Here is a 25,025-nt window from a genome sequence, read left to right on the forward strand (position 1 = left end):
ATTAAGAAAATAAAAGGCATAATATAAGCCCCGCCCACCTGACCTGTCTCAATTCTGATGATTTATTTATATTCGTCGTAAGTCGAGGGGCGAAGCTTAATTTTGAAATCCTAAGTTTTCTACGAGAATTTTCAACGTGAACTATGTTCTTAAGTAATCGTGTTATACAAAGAAAACTAAATGTATTAATTAAAAAACAAAACGAAAAGAAAAGCCCCACCCATCCGTGTCGATTTCAGTCGTGATGAATTTTTCATTCGTTGTCAGACCGAGGGGCGGAGCGTAATTGTAAAACCGAATCAGAATCACCTAACGAAATAATTAAAGGAGAAATGTCTTCATACGAAAAATTTCCCATGTTTTTTCCAGTCTGTCAAAATAAATTTTTTTTTTTAAATGTAGATAGCACATTTTTACTGAAATTTTTTGTTATAACAAAATAATTTTCGGCATATTAAATTTTAACTCTAGAAGTCAGAAATGTTGCAATTGATAATGTGATTGACAAATGACAGACAAACCGTTTTGTCAATGAATCAGTTTATCCAACTTGATAAAAAAAAACTCATGGCTCACTTTTGTCTAAAACCATCCCGGACGGTTTATGCATCTATTTTTTTTTTTGTTGTAGTAATAATATTAATAACAATAACACCATTAATAATCGCTGCTGAAGCTACGAGCCGCTACTGTTTTGACGGTGTTCTTGGTCGACCGCCGTTTTCTTTGCCACCATCTGCCGCGTTAAATAACAAAGAGGTTCCGGTGGAACAGATGTTTGGGCACGTGGCAAGTTTAGAGGAGGGGAGCAGACATGGGAGACAGATGGACGGAGACTTGGAGAAAATATTGTCGAAATGACACGGGAAATTGATAGGTGGAAGGAATGGCCTCTCTTAAAAAATATCGTAGGTATCAATTTTGGCGAAGGGTTTTTAAACCAGCTGAATTATGTCCATTCTACGTGCTAAAGTCGGGACTAATGTCGAATTAATAACTATAATAATAGTGATAATAATATTCGGTACATACCTATATATTTTTTTTTTTTGAAATGTGTGCCGACTAAAAAATGTGTAAAGTTATTTTCCTAGAACTTCCCTCGTTTTTGCAGCGTCGTCTGAGACACGCAAAAGCGCACGTTACATTGCAAATTCCCAAGAATTCCTTTATAATAAAACAGACTGAAAAAATTCACGGCAAAGAATTCATTCTAGGAAAGCTCGTGTGCGCAAAGTGAAAATATGAGTAAATTATAAAACGATAAGTTTTTGATTTGACGTCATCGATTCTTTGGTGGGGATGAATTAAACTATTTGGTATTTCACCAACTGAAAAAACGCAAATTGTTTGAATATTCTCTGCTCAAAAACAAAAACAGCAACACGCCTTATACGATGAAAAAGCTTGTTATTAATTTCCGTGATCAAAGTAGATTTGTCAGACTTGAAAAATATGTTTAATAATTATGTTATTAAAATTATCTGAATGCCAATTAGTTTATTAGAAAAACATATTACCAACAGATTCGTGTTGATGTGCAATAAGAGATTCAGTGATGTGTTAATTTCGTAGTTTTTTGTTATTGTGCCTTCAGGTAATATTAGCTAGACCCGATTATTACATTGTGTTAGAAAAAGAACTTGGTCATTAACGCTATTCCAGATCTAAAATTAACATTTATTTAGTATTTTTGTTGGTTATTTTTTGAGATTATTTTATGTTTTTCGAGACTGTATGTTAAATTAGTTTGTTTTTATTCGCGAGCGTTAGATATATAATTGTAATAAGGTCCATCCGACGAATGGCTATTTTCACGTTTTCACAATGTTTCCTAAAATACGAAGAACTAGATCTCCCATTTAATTCTCTAATCAGTGGTATATTTCTTGGAAATTTTCAAATAAGTGTGTTGTACCTAGTAAATAATAAAAAATTGTAAAATTTGCTCTCTAGAATTGATTTTTTTTACAATAACCCATACACTTTAACATTACACATAACAGGTGGGCAAAAAGTTTTCAGGTTAAGATAGGCTATGGAAAATTTTTCATTTATTTGATTAAACCCACAAATCTTGCAAATGTTGATCTCAACAAATCGAAGTCTCCATTATTTAACGTGAATTAAAGGTTTATTGCTTCAAAATGTAGACCACTATGAATTTTTAAATTACACTTATTCAAGCCTATCTTAACATGAAAATTTTTTATGTAGATGGTAAAACACTAACCAAAATTTGTTTGATCATCTCCAGCAACAATGGAATGACATTATTTCCAAATTTTACATCCAATAGTAAACGTTATTTAATTAAATTTTATAAAATCACGTACTCCTCCACTTGTGGTTTATGAATCCGTGTTGAGATTTTACCCCACATATTCAGATTACAGATCGGAATTTTATATTAATTTACATTTTAGCTTTGAAATTTCAAAATCGAATACTTTGAAATCTTGCAAACGTTTTAAAGTTATTGGAAGTGTCCCAGGAATCCATGATTTTGTCTTACAATTTTGTAGAATAAAATTCTTTAAATGTTAAAAAGTAACATAGTCCTGAACTTGTGGTTTATGAATCCGTGTTGAATTTTTGTCCTACACTTCGATTTTTGGAAAAAAAATTAAAATTATATAAAAATTATGTTTGGATTTTTCAGTTTTCGGTTCTTCAACTTTACAATTTCTCAATTTTCAATTTTTGTGAATTTGGTTTTCTGATTTTTGAATTTTTTGATTCTTCAATTTCTCGATTTTTTAAATTTTCGGCTTTTTAATTTTTCTGCTTTTTAATTTTCCAATAATTCAGTTTTACAATTTTCAAATTTTTCTATTTTTCAATTTTTGGAGTTTCTAAATTTTTTATTTTTGGATTTCTCAATTTTTCGTTTAATCGATTTTTTGATTTTTCGACTTTTCGATTCTTCATTTTTTAATTTCCCAGTTCACGATTTCTCGAATTTTGCATTTTTTCAGTTCTTGAATATTTCTTGCAAATTTTTGTTTTCTGGACATTTAGACTTTCCACTTTTCGATTTTTCGACTGTTTGATTTTTCGATTTTTTACATTTTAGATTGTTTATATTTTAAATATTTCGATTTTTCAGTTTATCGATTCTTCAGTTTTTCAGTTTTTTGACTTTTTGATCTTTCAGTTTTTCGATTTTTTGATTTTTCGATATTTTTGATATTTAGATTTCTCGATCTCTCGATCTTTCGGTTTTTCGATTTCTCGATTTTTTATTTTACAGTTTTTCAAATTTTCGATTTCTAAAATTTTTGATTTGGATTTCTCGATTTCTCGTTTAATCGACTTTTTGATTTTCATCTTTTCGATTTCCCGATTCTTCGACTTTTCTATTACCAGTTTTTAAATTGCTCATTTCATGATTTCTCGAATTTTTAATTTTTTCAATTTTTCAATATTTCGGTTTCTCCATCGTGCAGGTTTTGTTTTCTTGATATTTCGATTTTTCACTTTTTGATTTTTCGACTTTTCTATTTCTCGAGATTTCCATTTTCGATGTTTCAGTATTGCGATTGTTCAATTTTTCGGTTTCCCAATTAATCGACTTATCAATTTTTCGATGTTTTAATTTTGGAATTTTTCAATATTTCGTTTCTTCAATTTTTCGATTTTTCAATTTTTCGATTTCTTAATTTTTCGTTATTTTACGTTTTGGATTGTTTATATTTAAAATTTTTCGATTTTTCAATTTTTCAGTTATTGTTATCGATTCTTCAATGTTTCGATTTTTTGACTTTACTAGTTTTCGAAATTTTCGTTTTTACTTTTTCAATATTTCAATTTTTCGATTTCAATTTTCTTGATGTTTCAATTTCTCGATTTTTCGTCCTCTCGGTTGATTTTTTGGTTTTTCAAATTTTTCGTTTCTAAAATTTTTGATCTATCGATTTTTCATTAGATTGTTCAATTTTTCGATTTTCCAATTTATCAAGATTTCGATCTTCGATTTTTCGATTCGACTTTGCGAGTTTTCGAATTCTCGAATTCTCTATTTTTTATTTTTTCAATATTTCAATTTTTCGAATTTTCAAAAGTTAGATTTTTGATTTTTCATTTTTTCGTTTGTTCTATTTTTCGATTTCAATTTTCTTAATCTTTCCATTTTTCGATTTTTCGATTTTTGTTGTTTTGGTTTTTCAAATTTTCTGTTTCTAAAATTTTTGATCTTTCAATTTTTCATTAGATTCTTCAGTTTTTCAGGTCTTCGATTTTGCGATTTCTTGATTCTGCGGGTTTTCGAATTTTCGATTTTCTATTTTTTACTTTTTCAATATTTCAATTTTTTGATTTTTCAATTTTTCGATTTCAATTTTTTTGATATTTCGATTTCTCGACTTCTCGATTTTTGACTTTTTGACTTTTCAAATTTTCTAGTTCTATAATTTTTGATCTTTCAATTTTTCATTAGATTCTTTAGTTGTTCAATTATTCGATTTTCCAATTTATCAAGATTTCGATCTACGATTTTTCGATTTCTTGAGTTTGCGAGTTTTCGTATTTCCGATTTCTCTATTTTTAATTTTTCCAATATTTCAATTTTTCAATTTTTTATATTTTAGATTTTTGGAGTTTTCCGTTTTTCGATTTTTCAATTTTTCGATTTCAATTTTCTTGATGTTTCCATTTCTCGATTTTTGATTTTTGGTTTTTCAAATTTTCTATTTCTAAAATTTTTGATCTCCCGTTTGTTCATTAGATTTTTCAGTTCTTCGATTTTCCAATTTATCACGACTTCGATCTTCGATTTTTCGATTTTTTAACTTTGCGAGTTTTCGAATTTTCGATTTCTCTACTTTTTGCTTTTCCAGTATTTAAATTTTTCAATTTTTATATTTTAGATTTTTGGATTTTCAATTTTTCGATTCTTCAATTTTTCGATTTCAATTTTTCTGTTTTTCAGTTGTTCGATTTTTTCGAGATCTCGATTTCTCGGTTTTTCAGTTTTTTGACTTTTCGACTTTTCGATATTATTTTGTTTTTCTAATTTTTCGATGTTTCGATTTTTCAGTTTTTCGATTCCCCAATTTTTCGACATTTCCCTTTTGGGATTCTGCAACTTTTCGATTTTTCAATTCTTTGCGATTTCTCGATTTCTCGTTTTTTGATTTTTTAGTTTTTCGATTTTCCAATTTTTCGATGTTTCGATTTTCCGATTTCAAATTGTTTTAATTCAATGACATCTGAGTTTGTCAATTTTTAAAAATTTTCGGCTTTTCGACTTTCCAATTTCTGTATTTTTCAATTTCTCGACTTTTCGATTTTTCGTTTTTCCAATTTTCGACATTCCACTATAATTAAAATTAAGTACTTATTTATTCTTTAATTTTCTACTTATTACTATAATATGCACACTTCTTTTGTAAATATTCTGACAAATTTATAATTAATAAATTTATTTCCATTTAATTTTTTTTTTTATTTCTGTATATAGATGACATTTAAAGTAAAAAAATAAATCTTAAAAACAAGTAACCAAATAACTAAAAGTACAGATTAAAATAAAAAGGACCAAAAAAGAATAAGCTTCTGCAAAAATGACAACAGTAAATAAACTTGACATTAAATTAAAAACCAGTCATCACTAATAAATAGTAAGAACAGCAGGAGCCTAGTTAGACCCCTGAGGCACCCTTGACGATGAAGTGAAAGTACGATACTGAACAAAAAAATTGCAGTTAGATTAATAAGAATGTAGTAATAATAAAACAGGTTCAGAAATACACTAAGTGGCAAAATTACTAGATCTCGGGAAAACTTCACAATCAGACAAACTTTAGAACAACTAATAATAATCAAAATTTGAAAAAATATTTCGACGCCACTGCTCAAAACCACCCCTCGAGTCGACTCCATGCTCCAGCTCCCCATGATCCCATCACCATTGTGCAATTTCCCACCGATAAAATAATTGCCCCGTCCATGCAGACACCCATAACCGACTCAAACACAAAAACCTGAATCCTGCCAGTCTCGTAACCGCGTCTCGTTTTAATTACAGCAGGAAACGCGATCTAACGAGGCTAATCGAAAGCCTTTCGACGCCTGTTGATTCAACCGGAGCAAAGAAACTCCCATTTTGGGGATCGCACTGGAACGCGGCCGATTGCCCGTCTTGGGCATGGGTCGATCTTATCAATGGCTCGGTTAGTCGTAATAAACGGGCGCCAATTCAGGAAACCTTGAAAACGGCGAATGGCGTTTCTAACCTGAGAATGAATAAAACGGATACGGGAGGATGGTGAGGCCGTTTACACCATGACTGGGTTGGAGCCGAGTGACTGCAGTGAGTGGCATGGTGCTACGTTCATTGATTGTCTGGGTAACGCGGAGGTTTTGTTTTAATAGAAAAGAGAACGGACAATGGAAGAAAAATGATTTTGTCACTAGGCGGAGAAAAATTGAATCGCAATCGAGCGGTAGAAAAAGGCATTTCAGGATTAATGGGGCTTTGTTCTCTGGAATATTTTAATTGTTATTGCCGTGAAACCAGTCTTGTTCTCCTCTTTTAATTCAATTTAGCGCAGTTAAATCCATTTGTTTGTTATAAAACCAGTGAATTTTTAAACGTTAGGTAATAAAATAAAGTGCACACCAAGGTCCCGCAGTCACATGTCAGACGAGCTTGGCATAATTCTACGATTAGTATTTATTAAATCGAAGAATAAAGTCTTTTGGATTTTGTTGTTCCAAACGACTGGTTTTCTTTGAGATTACATTTATTTTATTATTTTACATAATCAGCGATCCTAATCTTGGCTAAAATTTGCAAAAAATGAATGAATTTGGAAATCGAAGAATGAAATACTTACAAATCCATTCTGGGTTTTCCAACTCTTCCAACCCCTTGCAGAACTATCTACATTTACAACATGCGGCTTAGAGACCGTTAAGTAAACAAATCCAGTAATACGCCTATTGGGGGTGACCATAAATGAAGTCTTGGAAAAACCCGTCAGCATTACTAGAAAAGATCGGTATATCGGAACTGTATTAAAATTAAGATATTCACCAATTACCACGAAAAATGCAGTGGCAATTATACATTTAGGCAGCAAAGTTGTAAGAAACTTTCAAACAAAATAATAACAGTAATAGCTACGATTTATATACAAATCCAGCTGTTCGTAACATCGTGCACTACATTAAACTAAGCTGTTACTTTTATTGCAGATCGATATCTCTAGTAATAAGACAGTTATTGATTCAACAAGACGTGCGACTTTCGGTATTTCTAAAGTGATTTAGAGTATTCAATGAGTGTGCGAATTTGAATTGTAAATCAGAATATAGCAATAAAATCGGTGCTTGGAAGCAATTTTTTTGAAGCTTGAAATCTTCACATAAAAGTGTAATAACCATAAATTATGGAAATAAATCGACGATTTTAGCGTATCTACAAAAAAATATGTACAGTTGAGACTGTAATTCCCCCATTAATTTTAAACACGTTAAACTCCTAATGAAAAAATAATAAAAAAAAAACTACCGTAAAATCTTGTTCGTAATTGCATGTGCGTCGTATGGGTGAAAAAACTGACTCGAGGATCGATTGTTAGTCGCGTTTCATGTTTATAGAATACTCAGCTCTGATTGGCCGTTCAGTCCCAATTTTAGTGGTTTTTATTTTGTAACTATGTAATGCCATAAATGTCATATCTAACTATCGGTCTGTTGGTTACCGATTTTGTTAAGCCAACTGATCGAAAAAAGTTGTCTAGTAAGCCGTGAAATTTATTTTTAAAGTAATGTTGTTGATATCGTAGTTATTTGATCTTAATTGACAGTAATGATCGCACATAAAGCTTATAACATTAAATTTCAAAGGTTTCTAGACCACTTTTTTCACGATAATGTGGTAGAAATGACTACTTTGAAATTTTTATTTCCTGAGCGTAAGTTAAAGATTTACTATTCTAAATTTGAGATTGACGTCATCCCGCTGTTGGTTTTAACGTTTTATCATCTACGTGATATTTCTAACCTGCATGTAAAATTTGACAACAATCGATCCAGTAGTTTCGGAGATTATCTGTCTAAAAAAAACCGTTACAGACAGACGGACGGATGGACAGACGGAAACGGAGAACCATTTTTCACTTCCTGAGCGTAAGCTAAGTAAATAAAAATTTGGTGCCGTCATATTTCATAATGATATTCAGTATAGATAATGATGAAGTTCAAATAACGGCGCGTTTGGCTTTTTTCTTAAAAAAATGTTGGTCAAAAAAATTTTGAGCTGACGTTTTCAATTTTTTGGACTATATAAACATACATTTTGATTAAAAAGTTACCATACTTACAATAACTACAAAAAGGTCTGCAAGATTTCAAAGTATACAAAACTCATTTGACATACACCTTGTAACACTTTTATGACTGAAGCCAAACCACCCTGGTAATGAACTCGAACGGCAAGGATTATTAGAGTCCATTGTTGACATAATGGAGCTGTAAAGTTTTACTAAATATATGTGTGTGGTGCTTTGGCCTCTTAAGTCATAAAAGTTTTACAAAGTTTATGTCAAATGAGTTCTGTATATTCAGTTTTGCAGTTCTTGATTTAAACAATAAATAAATCGACTCGGTCATTAATTTTTTTTAAAACAGCCTGTATAAACAAATCTAAAAAATTTTAGTGCAGTGATAAATCACAAGTATAGACTTATCATACTTTGCACATTTAAGATAGGATTTGTTTAGCAAAATTTTGAGGTGACGTTATCAATTTTTTAGGGGGATGAGCAAATACATTTTGATCATGGTTGTAAACAATTATTCATAAAATGCATTGCCAAATAAGTCAATATTGTTTCAAATTGCGTTCATGTTTTGCAAATGGCGTCAAAATGACTTCTTAAAATTGTAGAATAGTAAGAATTCTAAATTGTAACGTATTCGTTCTTGACGCTTCATGTACTGAATAAGTCAACGGAGCATAATAATTTAAAGTTTAGAAGTTTACACAACCATTAAATAATTTTTTAAGCTATTTTAAGTTTTTTTGGACGTGTATTTTATTTATTATTAATTCATATTATATGCACAGATGTTTTTCTATTTACGGAATTTAAATTTAGAGGAAGGTATTATCAATGAGACTGCAGAAAATATATTGTCAATACATAGAAAGTAACGTGTAATTTTTTCAAATGTCTGCTCTAGTTAGCCATGACGCTTACGTCAGTCGTTTTATTGTTGACGTAAGCTAACTGGAGGAGAAATGTAAAAAATCACCCGATGTATACACAACACATAAAAAATATCAAACATAACAAAAATAATTGGTCGAAAGTTATTTCGATAGAACTTCCCTCGGCGCTGAAGTACACTACAATAAATTCAGATTTTTCAAAAATTTGTAAGATTTGATTTTTATGATGATTAAGTTAAAATTTAAAAAATTAGTCGAAAGTTGTTTCAACAGAAATTCCCTCGCTCCTGAAGTCGAATGAAACATAAAAAATAAACAACCAATCAGATTTAGGAATTTAACTCGTTACTATGGAAATTTGCAATTTAACACTTTTTAAATTTAACAAGTTTGTACAAGATTAATAAAGGCAAAATCAATCTTATCTTAGCAAGCACTAGCCACGCCCACCCGCCCCCTATTTTCTCAGAGGATAGGTCATTTGCCAAAATAAGCCTTATCTTAACAAATACTAGCCCCACCCACCCGCCCCTTATTTTCTCAGAGTATATGCCATTTGCCAGAATAAGTCTTATCTTAACAAGTACTAGCCCCGCCCACCCGCCCCCTATTTTCTCAGAGGGTATGTTATTTGCCAAAATAAGTCTTATCTTAACAAATACTAGCCCCGCCCTCTCTTTTCTCAAAGGATATGTCATTTGCACAAATAAATCTTATCTTAGCAAGTACTAGCCCCGCCCACCCGCCCTCTACTTTCTCAAAGGATATGTCATCTACCAAAATGAATCTTATCTTAGCAAATACTACCCCATTCAACCGCCCTCTGTTTTCTTAAAAGATATGTCATTTGCCAAAATGCTAGTATTTGCTAAGATAAGACTCATTTTGGCAAATGACATAATCCCATGAGAAAGTAGGGGGTGGGTGGGTGGGGCTAATACTTACTAAGATAAAATTGATTTTGGCAAATACCATACCCTCTAGGAAAATAGAGGGTGGGTGGGCGGGGCTAGTTCTTGCTAAGTTAAGACTAATTTTGGCAAATGCCATATCCTCTGAGAAAATATGGGGCAAACCTAAAAAATATGAATGCAATGATAATTCAAATGATCATATTTTACACATTTTAGATAGGATTTATTCGGCAAAATTTTGAGTCATCAATTTTTAGGGGTAGATAAACATACATTTTGAATAAATGTTACTATGCTTACAATAACTTCAAAACATCTGCAAGTTTTCAAAGGATTCAGTTTTGCAATTCTTGATTTAGTCAATATAATATATTGACTTAGTCATTAATTTTTTCGGGACACCTCATTCGTATAAGCAGATCTAAAAATAATTAATGTAGTGATAAATGACAAGTATAGAATCATCATATTTTGCACATTTAAGATTATGGAGGATGAGCAAATACGTTTTAGTCAAAAATTGACCCAGCTTATGATAACTTTAAAACATTTCCAAGATTTCAAAGCATTCGGTTTTGCAGTTCCTGATTAAATCAATATAATAAATTCACGCATTCGTTAATTTTTTTGAGTCATAAGCAAATCGAACAAATTCTTAACATAACTTTAAAATATATGGAAGATTTCAAAGTATGCAGTTTTGCAGATTCAAAATTAAATCGCAAAATGCTATTTTTGATTTTTTTTTCCAAACATCTGGACATTTCGGGTAGTTAGACGGAGCTTTTTTTTCTTTTATTAGAACTGAAATTGAATTCAATTTTCATCTCAAAGTAAATAAAATAAACCAAAATTAAACTCAAAATTGAAGGTGGGTGGGGTTAGTTTGACAGTTTTTGTTCACATTCGACTTTTTATCAACGTAAAATACAATTTTCGTGCTATAAAATGAGTGATCAAAAAGAAAACCGGGTGGGTGGGCGGGGCCACTTTAAAGTTTTTTTTTAATTTGATTTGACCCTTTGTCAAAATGGAATGAAATTTTCATATCAGGGTAAATAAAATAGTCAATGAAATGCAAAAGCGGGGGAGGGAGGAATTAGTTTTACCTTTTTTGTCTAGATTCCACTACTTATCAACGGAAAACCGCTTTTCGTCCAATAAAATGAGCGATCAAAAAGAAAACGGGGTGGGTGGGCGGGGCCACTTAAACTCTTTTTTTATTTAGTTGACCACTTGACAACATAGAATTCAATTTTTATTTCACAATGAATAAAATAAGCCAATCATATCCAAAATTGTAAGTGGGTTTGGTTAATTTTACCTTTTTGGTCTATATCTCACTGTTTTTTTAACATAAAATCCACTTTCAATTCATTTTCGTTCAAGAATATGAGCGATTAAATAGAAAACCGGGTGGGTGGGCGGGGCCACTTTGAAAGTTTTTTTAAATTCGATTTGATCTTTGCCAAAATGGAATTAAATTTTGTTTTATTGCTGGATGAACTTAAAAAAATCTTTTGAGCTTTTAGTGTTTTATTTTTTATGAATTTGAAAAGGTCTTGAGTGCTGCAGTGTTTTTTTTTAATTCGGGAGACTCTTGGATACCCATGGTGTATTATTTTCTAAATTCTAGTAATTCTGACCTGACCTGTTTTTGAGTTAATTTTGGTACCCCGTTTTTTTCGGGTTCTAGATATTCCTGTTTGGAAAGTATTTGAAAGTGCTTTGGAGCCTATAGTATCTTTTCTTATAATAATTTAATTAAAAGGACTATGTTATTTTATACAATTTATAACCCATTTACTATGTACAATTTTGAATTGACGCCATTACATTTTTGACGGGGATGATTAGACAAATTTGTCAACAATCGGCCCAATACTTTCGGAGATTATCTGTCTAATATAAATCGGAACGGCAGACATACAGACGGAAACGGGAGACCTATTTCTTCAAACTGTAGGGGTCATGAAAGGTCGAGAAAACGTAATAGTAGAGAGTCGGTCGAAGAACTCGATTACAATACTTCCTTCGCTTACACTTGGGAAGTAAAAATTGTCTGAACATACACACATAAGGAAAAGAGTGGACAAAAAATAAAATAAAACACTTACAAAATATGTTACAAAAAGACATCAAAAATTTTTTTGATAAAACAAAAAAAGACAAAATTACGAATGAAAATAGACTTCACAAAAAATTTAAAAAATTAGTCGAAAGTTGTTTCGACAGAACTTCCCTCGCATCTCCACTATTTACAATATGAAATATAACAATTTTTTAGAATTTCAATATTCACAACGAATAACATCATTACAATTGAGATGGCGGTGGGAGGGCGGAACTTAAATTTTACCTTTTTTCTGGATATACCTACGTAACAATCTTTTCACGACAATACATATTTAAAATGGTAAATTTTTGTCGGGACACATCGATTTTACAATTACGCTCCGCCCCTCGGTTTGACAACGAATGAAAAACTCATCACAGTTGAGATTAGGGTGGGTGGACGGGGCTTATTTTTTGGATTTTTTTCTTTAAAATATACATAGTTTCTTTTCAACAACATGTTACTTATAAACATGTTTCACATAGAAGTTTCTTCTAGAGAAATAAGCCTTTTGCAATAAACTCCGCCCTTTGGCTCACAACGAATAAAAACCTTATCACAGTTGAGATGAGGGTGAGTGGGCTGGTTTTGTATTTTGCCTTTTTTACTTCCCGAGCGTAAGCAAAGGAAGTATTGTAATCGAGTCCGTCGGCTGACTCTCTACTTTTACGTTTTCTCGATCTTTCATGACCCCTAGAAGACGAAGAAATAGGTCTCCCATTTCCGTCTGTCTGTCCGTCTGTCCGTCTGTCCGTCTGTCCGTCTGTCCGTCTGTCCGTCTGTCCGTCCGTCTGTCCGTCTGTCCGTCTGTCCGTCTGTTGTCACGGATTTTTATTAGACAGATAATCTCCGAAAGTACTCGACCGATTGTTGTGAAATTTTGTACTTATATTAAGAATATCATGTAGATGGTAAAACGCTAACCAAAATTTGTCGAATCATCCCCACCACTAAAGCGATGACGTCACTTCAAAATTGTACATAGTAAATGGGTTTTCAATTGTATAAAATAACATAGTCCTACACATGTAGTTTACAACTCTGAATCGACTTTTCACCCGAAACGTCCAGATTTTTGGAAAAAAAATCAAAATTATAAAACAACATTTTGAAATTTAATTTTTAATCTGCTAACCAGAATGCTTTGAAATGTTGCAGATGTTTTAAGGCTATAAAGAGCATCATAAATCTTTAGTAAAAAAATATTTGCTTATCCCCTCCAAAAACTTAATGACGTCAGCTCAAAAGTTTGTGGAATAAATCATATCTAAAATGTACAAAATATGATGAGTCTGTACTTGTGAACTATCACTCCATTAATATTTTTTGGATTTGCATATACAGGGTGACTCAAAAAAATTAATGAATGCGTAAATATATTTTATTGATTTAATCAGGAACTACAAAACCGAATGCTCTGAAATCTTGCAGATGTTTTAAGGTCATAAAGAGCATAATAAATGTTTAGTCAAAATATATTTGCTTATCCCCTCCAAAAACTTGATGACGTCAGCTCGAAAGTTTGCCGAATAAATCATATCTAAAATGTACAAAATATGATGAGCCTGTACTTGTCATTTATCACTCCATTCATATTTTTTGGATTTGTATATACAGAGTGACTCAAAAAAATTAATGAATGCGTAAATTTATTTTATTGATTTAATCAGGAACTACAAAACCGAATGCTTTGAAATCTTGCAGATGTTTTAAGGTTATAAAGAGCATAATAAATTTTTAGTCAAAATATATTTGGTTATCTTCTACAAAAAACTGATGACGTCAGCTCAAAAGTTTTCCGAATAAATCGTATCTAAAATGTACAAAATATGATGAGTCTGTACTTGTGATTTATCATTCCATTCATATTTTTGGATTTGCATATGCAGGGTGACTCAAAAAAATTAATGAAGGCGTGAATTTATTTTATCGATTTAATCAGGAATTACAAAACCGAATGCTTTGAAATCTTGGGAATATTTTAAAGTTATTATAAGCATGGTAAACTTTTGTTCAAAATGTATTTGTTCATCCCTCCTAAAAAAATTGATGACGTCACCCTTAAATTTTGCTGAATAAATCCTATCTAAAATGCAAAAAATATGATGAGTTTGTACTTGTGATTTATCATTCCATTCATATTTTTTAGATTTTCTTAAGAGGTGGTTCAAAAAAATTAATGAAGTCAATTTATTTTATTGATTAAATTAAAGGCAACACTTATTATTAGTATTACACCCCAACCAACCCAATTTGGTAGACACAAAATTTGTTAAAGGAAAAACTCGGTTGAAACATAAGGGTAGCACGCTTATTTACATCGACTTTAACATTACAGACCTGCATTTGTTTTATGCGTTCACTTGATTCCGCGAATGTGAAATAGACATGTTTATAATCAACCAATTGTGAATTTCACCGTCAAGAATTAAAATAAAACCCAATGTTTTATATAATAAGCGGAAGTCGAAGCAATAAAACCGACGGTCGTTTTGTTTACAGTTTCTGTGTTTGGCTCTCACGTATGCTGTTACGCCTGTCATCTTAAATTAACAATGTTTATACATACACGATTTTCAGTTGCCTCTGATACGTAGGTATACGTGAGTAAATTGTTTCGTTATTTTATTGATTATTACAAATCAATATTCAAACGACCCAATTCATTTTCCCGAAAATTTGAGAATATAATAATTTTATTCTTAGTATTACACTACATCTATCCCAACTGATATACGTGTCCTTGCAAAAATGTTGATGACGTCATCGCAATTTTTTTTTAAATTCCCACTACAAAAATGTAATGAGAAAAAAAACACAATAGGCATGCAGTCGTCAAGTTTCCGACAGCGAGGGAAGTACTGTCTAAACTCTTTAGACCAATTTTTTTTTCTTAATATAAGCATGTCCGTACTTTTCGTTTCACGACAAGATACTGAAAACATGTTTAAAAGGGTAAATTTGTAGAGAAGTGTATGGGATAAAATTTACCATTTTAAACATGTTTTCAGTTTCTTGTTATGAGGAAAAAACAATATATATTTTGAAGAAAAAATGATGCAAAATATAAGCCCCACCTACCCATCCTGTCTCAATTGTGATGATTTTTCTTAATCGTCGACAGCCAAAGGAGCGGAATTTATTTGTAAAATTCGTATTTTTCTACAAGAATCGCTTGCCATGTGAAACATGTTCTTCAGTGACGGTGTTGCTCAGAGAAAACTATATGTATTAACTAAAAAAAAAAACAATAAAAAAAAGGTAAGCCCCACCCCGATCTCAGTTCTTAATCGTGAAGAATTTTCCATTCGTTGCCAGACTGAGGGGCGGAGCGTAATTACAAAATTCATATTTCCTGTTTTAAACACGTTTTAGGTTTTCTGTTGCGAAAAGAAGATTACGAACAAGAAAAAACGGCAAAATATTTTGTTAAATGTAGACTTCTTTTCGCGAATTTCTAATTTATTATTAATAAATATTAGTGAAAATGTGTTGTGTTAGTACTGTGAACACGAACGAAAGCGGATATTTTTCCGAAAAGGACCGAAAACGGGGAAGTACGACTTCAGTTTTAATTTATCAAGTTCCGTGATTCGTTTACTCGACAATGTTTAAATTTTGGAAAAAATTTCGAAACGGTTGAAGTTGATCGGTCAAAGCTATACATTTTCACGATATAATTAAATAAAATTTAGACATAATTAATATTATTTATAATGTTCAAATATGGTAAGTAACTATTAATATATGATAATCAAACCGAAAACAGTTTTACTAAAAACACGACGGCATTAAAAACAAAGCAATTTGTTTAAATATTGTTAAGTTAATCCTGAAAAAGTCTAATTTTCCGGCCAAAATATTAAAAATAATTTTTGCAATCTCATCGTGACGTGCGATGACGTCACTGTCACGTGTGCTACCTGTCCAAAGGTCACGTTTTTCGGTCTTTTGTGTTCAGTTTTAATTTCTGTTTGATGGCGACAAGATCGTCGCGTCTTTTTGGCGTAAAAGTGGAGCAATTTCGCGAATTTCTAATTTATTATTAACAAATATTAGGGAAAATGTGTTGTGTTATTGCTGTGAACACGGAAGAAAATGGATATTTTTCCGAAAAGGACCGAAAACAGGGTAAGTTGGACTTCAGTTTTAGTTTATCAGGTTCCGTGATTCGTTTCGTCGACAAAGTTTAAATTTTGAGAAAATTTTCAAAATGATTGAAGTTGGTCGATCAAAGCTATAAATTTTCACGATATAATTAAATAATATTTAAATATAATTAATATTATTTTTAATGTTTAAATACGATACGTGTTAATATATGATAATTAAATCGAACACCGTTTTCTTCAAAACACAAAGTTCCTAAAAACAAAGCAATTTGTTTAAATATTATTAAATTAACCCCGAAAATGTGCAGTTTCCAGGCCAAAACATGAAACATAATTTTTGCAATCTCATCGTGACGTACGATGACGTCACTGTCACGTGAGCTACCTGAGCAAAGGTCACATTTTTCGGCCCCTTGTGTTCTGTTTAGATTTCGGTCTGATGGCAGCAACATCGGAGCTCAGGTTTGGCTTCTTTTCACGAATTTCTAATTTATTATTAATAAATATTAGTAAAAATGTGTTGTGTTGATACTGTGAACACGAACGAAAGTGGATATTTTTCCAAAAAGTACCGAAAACGGGGTAAGTACGACTTCAATTTTAATTTATCGGGTTCCGTGATTCGTTTACTCGATAATATTTAAATTTTGGGGAAATTTTTGAAAGGATTGAAGTTGGTCTGTCAACGCTATAAATTTTCACGAAATAATTAAGTACTTTCGGAGATTATCTGTCTAATAAAAATCCGGGACGGCAGACAGGCAGACAGACGGACAGACAGACGGGAGACCTATTTCTTCGTCTTCTAGGGGTCATGAAAGATCGAGAAAAGGTAAAAGTACAACCCAATTTAAACTTAATGGAAAATCCTAACCTTTAGGCTTCTTGTTCTTCTACAACTTAGCGAAGAATCCCCTCATCTTCAATTAAGAACCCTCTGCATAAAAAAAAGTTCCGAGAATACTTGCCTAAAAATTCGTTAAGAAACAGATAGACGGAATCGGAAAATCGAAATTTTCACACCAAAAAACAAGATATTCCAAGTTATTTCAGCCGAGAAAACAGAGTAAAATGCAGTAATAATAATAAGTAGACTTGTCCTATTTGAAAAACCTTCTTACATTTTATTAAATATGTACAATATTATGTCTGATTAATCATTATTAGCCTGATTTTTGTGTTTTGCTACAATGTGTTTGTTTTTGTTTGGCATAAGTTACAAATGCATAATTTTTATAAATCTAATAACCCTACACATAAATAAATAAAGAAAGTATGAATTGTAGGCATTATTTTATCACTAGTTTGAAAAGTAGGTGTACAAACGTAGCGATTATTGGTGCTGATATTCTTATCAACTAATTCCACACATATTTATTTGCCATTTTCTGCTATAATAATAACTAATTCCAGAAGTGTTTGTAGTAATGTGACTAAACTTTAATCAATTAGCTGCACAGAAACGATTACTGAGACAATTAGTATTTCTACAGCAAGTGATCATAAAATCCAAGCCACCTTGATATGAAAATTAAAAAAAAAAAAAAACAATGGAAAAAATACACTTTGGTCGCAGCCTGCTTCGCGTGACCGCTGCCGGAACCCGCTCAAACTCGTGGTGCAAACCGCGTTCCCCGCACAAAGAACCCATCGGTAGGTAGCCGTTGCCTGATTGGAAGGAAGAGGGTCTGCCCAAGGCACCGGCACCGGCAGTCAACCAGACTACCATCGTACCACATGCACACATTCATAGTCGCTTTTCGAACACAGGATGTGCTCCGTTGCAATCGTTATTTTCGGTAGTTAAGAAAAGCAACTCTTCTTATTTTGGTTCCGCGGTGACGGCGTCGTTCTTTGTTTAGTGCTAAAATGGACCGAAGCTAATCGCGTCAGTGTTGACACTTGGATAATTACATTATTTCAGAGGAGCCATGGAATAACCACAAAAAGGTAAAGAATGTCCGGATAAAAGTTTCCCACAGTAAGAACTGCCTTTGTGTCGGAAAATGCCACCAAGTTGTGCGAGCTGGATTAATTCCGCGTTGTTAGAACGAGAATGTTATTTTAGTTTTTTTGTTGCGAATATTGCGAGCTAAGCGATAATTACCGGTCGGTTTGGTTTATTTTGTTTAATTTGCGCTGTCTGCTCTGGCAAGGCGTTAAAATGTTAATGTACCCCAAACATGCAACATTTTCCTGGATATAACGGTCGCTAACATGCTAATTTCGATAAATTCGATTCATGATTCATTCAGGTGACGAGGATGGTACTTGTTGATTCCTGCCGCGTATGACTAGCACCTGTAATTTTTATGTTATCGTGAAAATTCAACGTTAAACACGGCAACAGGTTTCGGAAAAAAATACATTAAGTATTTATTTAAGATAGCGATTCGGTTCTCACGCCAAGGAGATAACACAGTGCTGATATCGACAGGTGGATCGCCTTTTCTCTTTTTAGCGAGCTTTCGATATTCGCTGCAAAATCAAAGCGCGTTTTGCTTCTCAAATTTCACTTTGAAGTTTTCGAAATTTCACCAATATTTTTGACCACTTCTAACCTGACCAAAATTTGCTTCCGGTTAACTTCTGTTCTATATGTTACTAAAGCTCTCCAACAGCAGGAAAGAGACAATGTGGTTCTAGCTACTTTATTCTTAGAAAAAAATATAAAAACCAAAGCTTTAGTAAGAGAGTTTACCTAGTTAATTATTATTTTTGTGTTTTTAAGCCATGGAACCTCATAATGTCAATTTTAAAAACAAGACAAACCGTGATAATCCGTTTCACTACTTACACTATGTACAAATACAAATTTTTTTAATGATACACCCTATATATTTTTACATATTCAGATTAGCCTCTTTCTTAGCCGCTGTTCCAATTTTTTTGAAATTTTTTGACAATGGAAGGTTTTGCAAAAAAAATCGCGACAGGATTATTTTTAAAGTGAATCTTACAAAATTTTATAAAAGGATAAATTATGGTACACGCTGGAACACCCTGTATCTAATTCCTTATTTTTTGTTCTCATCAATTAACCAAAATGTAGAAACAAAAGAGAACTAGAAACAGAATAAAATGCACTCATAAAATATAGGGTGTTCTATTTGAAAACACTGAAATATACTTATTTAAAAATTGCAGTAATTAAAAAATGTATATATAAACGTTCTGTATATGAAAATTTCATTTCAGTTATGCCACAATAAAGCGCGTAGCTTTATTTATTTTTCCGCAAAGTATTGCAACACAGATGTTAGAAATAACCTTACTGCGATTTTTTTTGTGGACCCTTCCATTGCTAAAGAATTTCAAGAAAACTGGAATAGCGTGGCAACCTCGCATCGGTATTTCAAAAATAAACTCTAGTTGTAAAGCCAATCAAAATATGTAACACTGTATAGGATGTTTCATTAAAAAAAAAAACACAGTTGTTTTTTTACACCTTAACAACAGAACACTCTGTATAGTTAAAACTAATTTTAGAGTGTAATGTTCAAAGAACCGTATAACTTTGGTCTTTGACTTTTTCTTCTGTTTCTAATAATTAATGAGATATTGAGGAACGCGTGTTTATAGCTCACCTGTATGTTAATCATCCATTTTCTGCAGTCCCGGTAATCATTTTTTTCTCTAATTTGAGTTCCAAAACAACGAGCATCCTCATTTAGATTTCATTAAAACTGAACATTTTTTTATTTTATTGGAAATAGAGAGATGGGCGTTTTTTCAGCAAAAATAATACACTGATTGAAAAAGAAAACATTTGAGTAGAAAAAAAAAACGTTAATTAATACAATGTGCACGAAAATTGAAGGAATTTGATTGCCACATATATTTTCCAGAGGTGATAGAATTTTTCGGGATACAGATTCACATTCATGATCGAGAAAATCATCTAGTAGGCCATGTAATTTCGTTTTAAAGAATATGATGTTGGTATTACAGCTGTTTGACACTTTATATGACAGTTATTTGACCGTTTGTGTCAACCTAAACAGGAACGTGTTACCAACATAAATTTTTGTATAATATTAAATTATCAACCTTGCTAAAAAAATTTTTATGGGTCGTATGGTATAGTCGCAAAATCTTGTGAACTAATGTTATTAAAAAAAGAAAATGTATTTAAAAATAATCTTGAATGCGTTAGGGTATTCAGGAAGTTCCATTTGGATAAATTAAGAAAAACATAAATCGATTAAAATTAGAGTGGAAACATTTCGAGAAGAACACACCAATAGTAAACTGTGCCGCTCGTATCAACAGCGGCATTCATCATCAACTAAACAGTGTATTTCTCATCGTATTTCGACTCTAGTGTAATATTTTAACATTTTGCATTGGATTTATTTCTAAATAAAATTGTTTGAAGTTACCTCGAATAAATACCCAATCAGAATTTATTTATCCAGTGTCACATGCTCCTTAATTTGTGATTTAATGATGTACTCCTATTTTTAGAAAAAAAAAAAGTGATTGAAGGAATTTATTTACCTTATTTTAGTAAGAATCGATAATGTACTTGCAAAAATGAGTTTGTATTGTACATTATATATACAGGGTGTTTACTAGACATGCGGCAAAAATTCAAGGGGATATTCCTTGGATTATTCTAAGATTTTTTGTCTTTGAATGATTTTTGGAAAGATGCTTTGTTTCGAAGACAGAAAGCGATAGAAGTACATACTCCCTTTTTATTTCTGGACTAATTTGAAAACATTGGTGTATACCACGGTGGTATAAGTAAGGTGTTTCAACTCCATTCATAAATTTTCATAAAATGGGCGCTTAAAAACTGGTATCGTAGTAGGTTGTGGGAGCTTAAGATGACCGCCACCATGTGGTAGTTACTTGTACTATTTGCGCTATCGACTGACGTTTGACATGACATTTGACGTATATTTCCCCTCATCTTTCAAAAAGATGTCACAAAACCTAACCTATAAAGCTGACATTTATGACAACTTACTTGCATTCAAGGACATTTTTCCGCAAATTTCATTCATTATTGTGGACAGTTTCATCATAGTATCCAGTAGACGGCGCTAGGAACTTTAAGCTCCCGTGGCCTTCTGGGATCTCTTCGAAAAAAGACCATTTTAAACTCGGAGTTCGCAGACCTGTTATATATGGCCGTGGTGTATACTATTCCAGTGTAAAATAATGATTTCAGAAATCGGTTTTTGTAAATTGAAACTGGTTACATATAAAATGGATTAATAAAGTATAGTGTTTTTTCCGAAAAGCTCTTATTACCCTGTAATCTCCGAAACTATTGGACCGATTGTTGCCAAATTTCGTACTATATTAGAACTGTCATGGAGATGGTAAAACACTAAAATAAGATATTCCTCCACTCGTGTGTTTTTTCTATGATTTTTGAATAATTATAGTAAAAATGACCTCAAATTCGTAAATCTTATAAAAATAGTTTCTGTGAGCTTATCGTTTTTTTTTGTTTTTTGTTTTTGTTCGAACAGAACCCATTTTAACAAAGATTTTTTCATTTTTCTAGCTCATTTGAAGACATTTAATAAAAATGACTTCATATTCGAAATCTGGGAAGAATTCCCTACAAGAAAGTACTTTTCTCCCTTATCATTTTTGGGAAAATTCAGGAAAATTATGTTTCCATTTTTCGCTTGGTTAAAGAAATATCTAGCACAAACATTGTTTCAAATTCGTAATTAGACAATGGAAATTTTTGATACGTTTGCATTTTTTCACTTGAATGACGCTTATGATGGTAATTTTTTTTTCCGAAATTTTTAAAAAATGTTTTCCATTGTTTCTTGGTTCTTTGAAGAATACTCGTACTCTCAGACAGTCGGAGCATTTTTTTTTTAATGTTTTGCTTTTTTCTTGATTTTTTGAAAAACTATAGCAAAAAAGGCTTCAGCTGATTCGTAGCTCTTAGAAATGTTGTGTTTAAGATTATCGTCTTTTTGTTAGAATAGAATCCGTTTTAGCACTTTTTTGAAAAATTTTTGGATCACATTTTCTCATTTTTTCGAGACCATTTGAAGAGATTTAGTAAACTTGGCTCCAGATTTCAGATTCCTAATTCTCGAAAAATCTTCTATAAGTGTCCCCTTGTTTTCATTTGAATAAATAGTCTGAACATTTATTTTTGGAAATTTTTTTGAAAATGTTAGTCTTTTACCTTGATTTTTGAAAATGCAAAACAAAAATGACCTCAGATCCGTAAATCTAGAAAATATTTTCTGTAAGCTTATCATTTTTTTTTTGTATGAACACAACCCGTCTTAACACTTTTTTTGAAAAACTTTTGGATCAAATTTTTGCATTTTTCTGTCATTTAAAGGGATTTAGTAAAAATGATTTTGGATTCAAAACTTGGGAAGAATTCCCCACAAGAGAGTACTTTTCACTCTCTAAATATAGCCTGTATGAGTATATCATATATAAAAAAATTTGGGAAAATTTTTGGAAAATGTTTTCTTTTTTCTAGATTTTTTAAAAACTATAGCAAAAAAGACTTCGTGAACCTAGGAAATATTATCTCTAAGATTATTGTTTTTTGTTCGAATAGAACACGTTTTAACACTTTTTTGAAAAATTTTTGGAATAAATTTTTTCATCTTTTCTAGACCATTTGAAGATATTTAGTAAAAGTGACTCCAGATTTTACTAAAGAATAAGGGAAACGTTTGGAAAACTATTTTCTCATTTTTTTTTCGCTTGATTAAAAAAATATGACGAACATTGTTTCAAATTCGTAATTAGACGATGGAAATTCTTCATAAGTTTTTCGTTTTTTCACTTGAATGATGTATGTTTTAATTTCTTTTAGATTTTTTTGTTTTCCTTTTTTTCTCGACTTTTTAAAAGTATAGCAAAAATCACATGAGATTCTATTGTCATTTGGATAAACAGTTTGAACACTTTTTTTTTTGAAAATTTTAGGAAAATGTTTTCCTTTTTCCTCGAATTTTTGAAAAATCATAGGAAAAATGACTTTAGCTTCGTAAATCTAACAAATATTTCTCTAAGATTACCGTTTTTTGTTTGGTTCGATTGGAATTTGTTTCATACTTTTTTGAAAAATTTTTGGATCATATTCTCTCATTTTTCTAGGCCATTGAAGAGATTTAGTAAAAGTGACCTCAGATTCGAAATCTGGGGACAATTGTCTACAAGACCGTACTTTTCTCGTTTAGAGAAAGGCCTGCTATATTATTTTTGGGAAAATTTGGGAAAATTATTATCCCACGCTTTTCGTCTGTCTGTCCGTCTGTCCGTCCGTCTGTCAGTCTGTCTGTCATCCCGGATTCCCGGATTTCATGTAGTTTACGACTCCGTTCTGAGTTTTCACCCAAACCATCTAGATTTTTGGAAAAAAAAATCAAAAATATAAAACAATATTTTGCAATTAAATTTTGAATCTGCTAAACCGAATGCTTTGAAATCTTGCAAATATTTTAAAGTTATGATAAGTATAATAAACTTTTAATCAAAATATATTTACTTATCCCCACCAAAAAATTGATGACGACAGCTCAATCCGAATAAATCCTGTCTAAAATATCCAAAATATAATGAGTCTATATTTGTGATTTATCATTCGATTCATATTTGTTGGATTTGCTGATACGGGGTGTCTCAAAAAAATTTAACTACAAAACTGAATACTTTGAAAATCTTCCAGACGTTTAGAAGTTGTTGTAAGCATAGTAACATTTAAGCAAAATGTATCTGTTTATCAACCCCAAAGAGTTGATGACGTCATCTCAAAATTTTGCCGAATAAATTCTACCCAAATTGTGCAAAATATGATGAGTTTTTACTTGTGATTTATCATTGCATTCAAATTTTTTAGATTAGCTCCCTATTTTCTCAGAGGATATGTCATTTGCCAAAATCAGTTTTATTTTAATAAAAGAACTAGCCCCGCCCACCCACCCCCTCTTTTCTCAGAGGATTAGTCCTTTGCCAAAATCAATCTTATCTTAGCAAATACTAGCATTTTGGTAAATGGCATACCTTTTAACAAAATAGAGGGCGGGTGGGCGGGGCTAGTACTTACTAAGATAAGACTTATATTGGCAAATAATATACCCTCTGAGAAAATAGGGGACGGGTGGGCGGGGCTAATACTTGCTAAGATAAGACTGACTTTGCCTCTATTAATCTTGTAATAACTCTTTAAATTTAAAATGTAATCAATTGCAAGTTATTAACATTAAAAAAAATACCGTCATTATCCAACATTATTACAATTAACAATAATAACAGAAATAAAGCATTAAAAATAAACTCTCATCGGAATAAAATATATAGCAAATTTTAATAAGAAAGTCTGTTTTTTTTTTGTAATTAATAAAAATGCAGGAACAGGATTATTAAAATTCTGCAAACTCCATTGCCTTTAGCTAGAAGGAGGAAGCTTAATTTAGATATAACGCATATAATGTCTCTGTTGCGTTAAAAATTGTCCTTTTGTTGCCATCTGGGTACCCTTTTCCCCAAAGAGAATTAATTTAATCCCATATTCATTTCCATGTGGGTTTTAATAAAACAATTTATTTGGTTACGTTATTTTTGGAAAAATATTTTAAAAGTTGCGAAAACCACATCCACCAATTTGCCACAAAATTATTAACCCGTGATAATAACTCTAAAGCTCATCATTTTTTATTAAAAACACAAAATTCCATGCTGCTGATTGTTTACTC

The 25,025-nt window shown here is 31.6% G+C and overlaps 1 protein-coding gene across 2 annotated transcripts in view; it reads left to right on the plus strand.

Moving 5' to 3' along the window:
- Positions 1-18,020: 18,020 nt before the first annotated feature.
- The window catches only part of LOC135131562 (MOXD1 homolog 1), a 66,305-nt gene continuing 59,300 nt past the window's right edge, over positions 18,021-25,025 (plus strand). For both annotated transcript variants that reach the window (XM_064059366.1, XM_064059367.1), the window contains exon 1: positions 18,021-18,273. The gene's annotated coding sequence lies outside the window, so the exon portion shown is untranslated. The remainder of the gene's footprint in view (positions 18,274-25,025) is intronic.

The sequence above is a fragment of the Zophobas morio genome, unplaced genomic scaffold (assembly GCF_036711695.1).
Source record: "Zophobas morio isolate AGI-343-1 ecotype UQ-CSIRO unplaced genomic scaffold, CSIRO_AGI_Zmor_V1 ptg000021l, whole genome shotgun sequence".
Classification (NCBI taxonomy): domain Eukaryota; kingdom Metazoa; phylum Arthropoda; class Insecta; order Coleoptera; family Tenebrionidae; genus Zophobas; species Zophobas morio.